Source organism: Bos indicus, chromosome X, assembly GCF_029378745.1.
Source record: "Bos indicus isolate NIAB-ARS_2022 breed Sahiwal x Tharparkar chromosome X, NIAB-ARS_B.indTharparkar_mat_pri_1.0, whole genome shotgun sequence".
In the NCBI taxonomy this organism is placed as follows: domain Eukaryota; kingdom Metazoa; phylum Chordata; class Mammalia; order Artiodactyla; family Bovidae; genus Bos; species Bos indicus.
The window spans coordinates 147,014,506-147,020,690 of NC_091789.1; the positions used below are offsets into that span (position 1 = coordinate 147,014,506).

The window sequence follows — 6,185 nt, forward strand, 5'->3', positions numbered from 1 at the left end:
TTTTCTCTATTTTGCCTTCATTTATTTTTTTAAAGGCTTTCAGTTCAGTCGCTCAGTCGTGTCCGACTCTTTGCGACCCCGTGGACTGCAGCACGCCAGGCCTCCCTGTCCATCACCAACTCCCGGAGTTTGCTCAAACTCATGTCCATAGAGTCAGTGATGCCATCCAACCATCTCCTCCTCTGTCGTCCCCTTCTCCTCCTGTTGTCAATCTTTCCCGGCATCAGGGTCTTTTCTAATGAGGCAGTTAAAGGCTTTAAGGAATATTGTTTCAGTTTTACGTTTTGTTTTCTTGGCCATGAGGCACATAGGATCTTAAGCTCAAACCCACACCCCTGAGCTGGAAGGTGAAGTGGTAACCACTGAACCACCAGGTGAGTCCCTCAACCCAATATTTTAATTCTAACTCCTTGTCATGAGATACTGCTGAAATGCATCAAGTCGGCACGGTGAAATTTCCGATTCGGAAGTTAAGAAGGAAAGAGTATATTTGTAGGAAAAACACTCAACTATCAATAATTGATTCTACAATACATAAAATATAGTGCATATTACTTACATGGTATCTTGTGTGAAAACATAAATGAGCATAGCTTGATCATTGTTTGTACACAAATATGTCCGTGCAAACAAGTCCAAGGTAACATAGACAACTTTTCCTTCACCACCTCAACACTCCCTCCTCTCCCTTTCAACCGACAATCATGAGTTAACCACTGCCTTGATTCCGAACATGGTACATTCTGTATGTTTTCAAAATCTCTAGCCGTGGAAACATTCAAGCCCTCTTGTGTGTGTTGCTTCCTTTGCTTAATATTACATGTGTGATATCCATTCATGAATATCAGATGAAGGAGTTCAGTTCCGTCGCTCAATTGTGTCCGACTCTTTGCGACCCCATGAATCACAGCACGCCAGGCCTCCCTGTCCATCACCAACTCCCGGAGTTGACTCAGACTCACGTCCATCGAGTCTGTGATGCCATCCAGCCATCTCATCCTCTGTCGTCCCCTTCTCCTCTTGCCCCCAATCCCTCCCAGCATCAGAGTCTTTTCCAATGAGTCAGCTCTTCTCATCAGGTGGCCAAAGTACTGGAGTTTCAGCTTTAGCATCAGTCCTTCCAAAGAAATCCCAGGGCTGATCTCCTTCAGAATGGACTGGTTGGATCTCCTTGCAGTCCGGACTCTCAAGAGTCTTCTCCAAAACCACAATTCAAAAGCATCAATTCTTCGGCACTCAGCCTTCTTCACAGTCCAACTCTCACATCCATACATGACCACAGGAAAAACCACAGCCTTGACTAGACGGACCTTTGTTGGCAAAGTAATGTCTCTGCTTTTCAATATGCTATCTAGATTGGTCATAACTTTCTTTCCAAGGAGTAAGCGTCTTTTAATTTCATGGCTGCAGTCAACATCTGCAGTGATTTTGGAGCCCCAAAAAATAAAGTCTGACCCTGTTTCCACTGTTTCCCCATCTATTTCCCATGAAGTGGTGGGACCGGATGCCATGATCTTCGTTTTCTGAATGTTGAGTTTTAAGCCAACTTTTTCACTCTCCTCTTTCACCTTCATCAAGAGGCTTTTTAGTTCCTCTTCACTTTCTGCCATAAGGGTGGTGTCATCTGCATATCTGAGGTTATTGATATTTCTCCCGGCAATCTTGCTTCCAGCTTGTGCTTCTTCCAGCCCAGCGTTTCTCATGATGTACTCTGCATAGAAGTTAAATAAGCAGGATGACAATATACAGCCTTGATGGACTCCTTTTCCTATTTGGAACCAGTCTGTTGTTCCATGTCAAGTTCTAACTGTTGCTTCCTGACCTGCATGCAAATTTCTCAAGAGGCAGATCAGGTGCTCTGGTATTCCCATCTCTTTCAGAATTTTCCACAGTTTATTGTGGAAGCAGTTATTCCCTTATTAATATAATATATATATAAGATAATATATAATATTATAAAATCAGAGTTTATACTTTTCTGTACAGTAGAAACTCACACAGCCTTGTAAAGGACTTCCCTGGTGGCTTAGATGGTAAAAGTGTCTGCCTACAATGCAGGAGACCCAGGTTCAATCCCTGGGTTTGGGAAGATCCCCCTGAAGAAGGAAACGGCAACCCACTCCAGTGTTCTTGCCTGGAGAATCCCATGGACGGAGGAGACTGGTGGGCTACAGTCTGTGGGATCACAGAGAATCAGACACAATTGACCATACACACAGCACAGCATACAATGAGTTTTTATAATAAGTTATCAACCTTGTATGAAAGCTGCTCCTATTTTCACCAATACTTGGCATTTCCTTTCTTTTTAACTGTAATCTGGTAGGTTAGAATATAATTTTGATGCATATTTCATTCAATGAAGGCATGTTACACACCTGACCTATTTCCATATTCTTTCTTATTGTAGACATATTGTAAAATATGGATTAAATCTCTGAGGCTGACATTACAGGTGAGAGAGATTATCTCTTATATCAGTTCAGTGCAGTCGCTCAGTCGTGTCTGACTCTCTGTGACCCCATGGGCTGCAGAGCACCAGGCCTCCCTGTCCATCACCAACTCCCGGAGTTTACTCAAACTCATGTCTATCAAGTCGGAGATGCCATCCAACCATCTCATCCTTTGTTGTCCCCTTCTCCTCTCTCCTTCAATCTTTTCCATCATCAGGGTCTTTTCAGTGAGTCACTTCTTCACATCAGGTGGCCAAAGGATTGGAGTTTCAGCTTCAGCATCAGTCCTTCCAATCAACACCCAGGACTGATCTCCTTTAGGATGGACTGGTTGGATATCCTTACAGTCCAAGGGACTCTCCAGAGTCTTCTCTAACACCACAGTTCAAAAGCATCAGTTAGTCGGCACTTGGCTTTCTTTATAGTCCAACTCTCAAACCCATACATGACTACTGGAAAAACCGTCTCTTATATAAACATTAACAAATGACAAAAAATAGAATATTGAAGGGTTACGTTGCTTTCATTGGATTTAGTATGACCTGGCTGCAATTTCTATCCAACGGTCCACACCGTTATTACTCGAGACTGACCAAATCTGCTTTGCTTTTTATTTCACTTTATTCCCTGAACTTTGGAAACGTGACAAATATTTATTTATTTTCATGTTTAAAACGTTAAGGTATACACCCGCTTTCTGCACTTATTTTCTTTTTTTGTTCTAACTGCTCTCCTGGAATAAACTCACCAATTCTGTTTGTTTAAAAACAGTCCCCATGAAAGCACAGAGGTGCTTCAAACGCCTTTGGCATGTTTGCAGATGCTGAACCAAACAGGAAACTGAGCACAGAAAAATTGGACTTCTACATGCAAATGTTAGTATATCGGAAAGGACCTTAGACATTTTTCAAGTGATTCCTCTGGGTAGTACTTTCGACACACAAGAATATGAATCCAAGGACTTTCCATTTCAATCCCTAAAGCATATGACCCAACCATCCCACTACTGGGCATATACCCTGAGAAAACCAAAACTGAAAAAAAGACACATGTACCCCGATGCTCACTTCAGCACTGTTCACAACAGCCAGGACATCGATGAGCTAGAAAGACATCAACAGAGGAACTTTTAAAGAAGTTGTGGTACGCACACACAACGGAATATTACTCAGCCATAAAAAGGAAGGCATTTGAGTCAGCTCTAACGAGGTGCATGAACCAAGAGCCTGCTATACAGAGTGAAGCAAGTCAGAAAGAGAAAAGCAAACATTTCATATGAAGGCGGATGTGTGGAATCTAGAAAGATGGTACTGATGAACGTGTTTGCAGGGCAGCCTGGACGCACAGACACAGAGAACAGAGTGGTGGACACAGCGGGGCCGGGGAGGAGAGGATGGGGAAATGGAGAGAGTAGCCTGGAAGCACACACACTGCTGAGTTGCTTCAGTCGTGTCCGGCTCTGTGGATTCCCATAGACGGCAGCCCACCGGGCTCCCCCGTCCCTGGGATTCTCCAGGCAAAAACACTGGAGTGGGTTGCCATTTCCTTCTCCAATGCATGAAACTGAGAAGTGAAAGGGAAGTCACTCAGTCGTGTCCGACTCTTAGCGACCCCATGGACTGCAGCCCACCAGGCTCCTCCATCCATGGGATTTTCCAGGCAAGAGTACTGGAGTGGGGTGCCATTGCCTTCTCCGAACATGCACACTACTGTGTGTAGAATAGACAGCCAGGGGGAATTGGCTGTTTGATTCAAGTAGCTCCAAGTGGTGCTCTGTTGACAACCTAGAAGTGGGGGATGGGGTGTGAGGTGGGAAGAGGGTTCAAGAGAGAGGAGACAGACGTCTACCTATGGCTGACTGATGTGGATGTATGGCAGAAATTATTACTAACACAACATTGTAAAGCAAGTATCCTCCAATTAAAAGAATAAATCCCTAAGAAAAAAAAAATTTACTGGTTATTTTACGCCAATAAGGAACAGCTTAATGTAACATTCCACTACAACATTCATTCACTGTTCTCAAATTCATTGCAGAAGTATTTATTTAGTCCCTACCACATAGCAATACTATATGCTGAGATAACAAATTAATGTGGATCCAGTGGTGGAACCTGAAATCAAGTAACGGAATAAATATTTAACAACATCAGTTAATTACACCTTCAGGCTTTGCTGATACGCCAAAAATCTGAGATCGTTAAAGCATAACTCAAGCCACTCATTGATTTTAAGATTTTTACATTAAGCATTTCAGTGGATCGTTAGGAAAAAATTCATCCCAAGGTGGGTGTTTCAAATATCAGCATTCAGTCTCCTACGAACCACGATGGGACAAAACTGGATGTAAATCTGACACTCACAGCCAACCTCAAACTGCAGACTGACTCGATGCAATTCTTGTAAGCTTCACTTTGTTAAGGAGGCAATTCAAGGAAAGAGTTCCACATACCATCTGCTGAAACACCTGAAGACAATCTCACCGAGCTCTTGTGTGTGACATACGTGTCCTTGAAACTTTCCCCATCACGCCGTACCGAGCTAACAGAGGACCGCATCGTCAGCCACTGGGTCTCATTATGGAAAAGATTTTCTTCTTCAGTTCAGTTCAGTTCAGTCACACAGTCGTGTCTGACTCTCTGTGACCCCATGAACAGTAGCACGCCAGGCCTCCCTGTCCATCACCAAGTCCCTGAGTTTACTCAAACTCACATCCATCGAGTCAGTGATGCCATCCAACCATCTCATCCTCTGTTGTCCCCTTCTCCTCCTGCCCTCAATCTTTCCCAGCATCAGGGTCTTTTCCAATGAGTCAGCTCTTTGCATCCAGTGGCCAAAGGACTGGAGTTTTAATTTTTATGAATTCAGCAGCTTCTGCAAGTCACTTTGCTGCTTCTGTGTTTTCCTTATAACCGCATCACCCTTCACACTGCATTATCCCGGAAAGACACGACCCATGGATGTCACTCAAGACACTATTCCACTGAACAAAACGTTTACACAAAACCACATATTCTGTTCACAGAGGCCCCAAGCCTTCGTACACAGACCGTCTTGTGTGGGAGCGTGTGTGCTCAGTCACTCAGTCATGTCCAGCTCTTTGTGACCCAATGGAGCGTAGCCCACCAGGCTCCTCCATCCATGGAATTCTCTAGAAAAGAACACTGTAGTGGCTTGCCATTTCCTCCTTAAGGGGATTGTCTCTACCCAGAGATCAAACCCGCATCTCCTGCATTGGCAAGTGGATCCTTTACTACCTGAGCCACCCGGAAAGCCCCTTGTATGGGAGAGAGTCCTTAGAAAGTGAAAGTCGCTCAGTCGTGTCCGACTCTTTGCAACTCCATGGACTGCAGCAAGTCAGGCTTCCCTGTCCATCGCCAACTCCCGGAGTTTACTCAAACTCATGTCCAGCGACATATATATATATATTATATTATTATTATTATTATTATAGAGAATGGATTGACATGATTCCAGAGAAAGGCAAATCAAAAATCTGCAGACGTCATTTCCCAGTTCAAATGCAAAGGCCAGAAGCAGCTGGTGAACCAGGAAGAGGTGCCAGTGACAACACCATCGAATACAAAAGTTTCTCTTATTTCAAGGAAGGTCAGCCTTTTGTGCTGGCCAGGCCTTCAGCTGATTGCAGGAGGCCCACCAGGATAAGGAGAGCAATCTGCTTACTCAGTCTATTGAACTACTGTGCGTCTCATCCCCGACAACCTCACACCC

General features: G+C 44.1%; 1 non-coding gene across 1 annotated transcript; it reads left to right on the plus strand.

Moving 5' to 3' along the window:
• The first annotated feature begins 2,015 nt into the window (after positions 1 to 2,015).
• TRNAC-ACA (transfer RNA cysteine (anticodon ACA)) lies at positions 2,016 to 2,089 on the plus strand. The gene has a single exon. It is a non-coding gene; the product is annotated as a tRNA-Cys (tRNA).
• Positions 2,090 to 6,185: the final 4,096 nt, after the last annotated feature.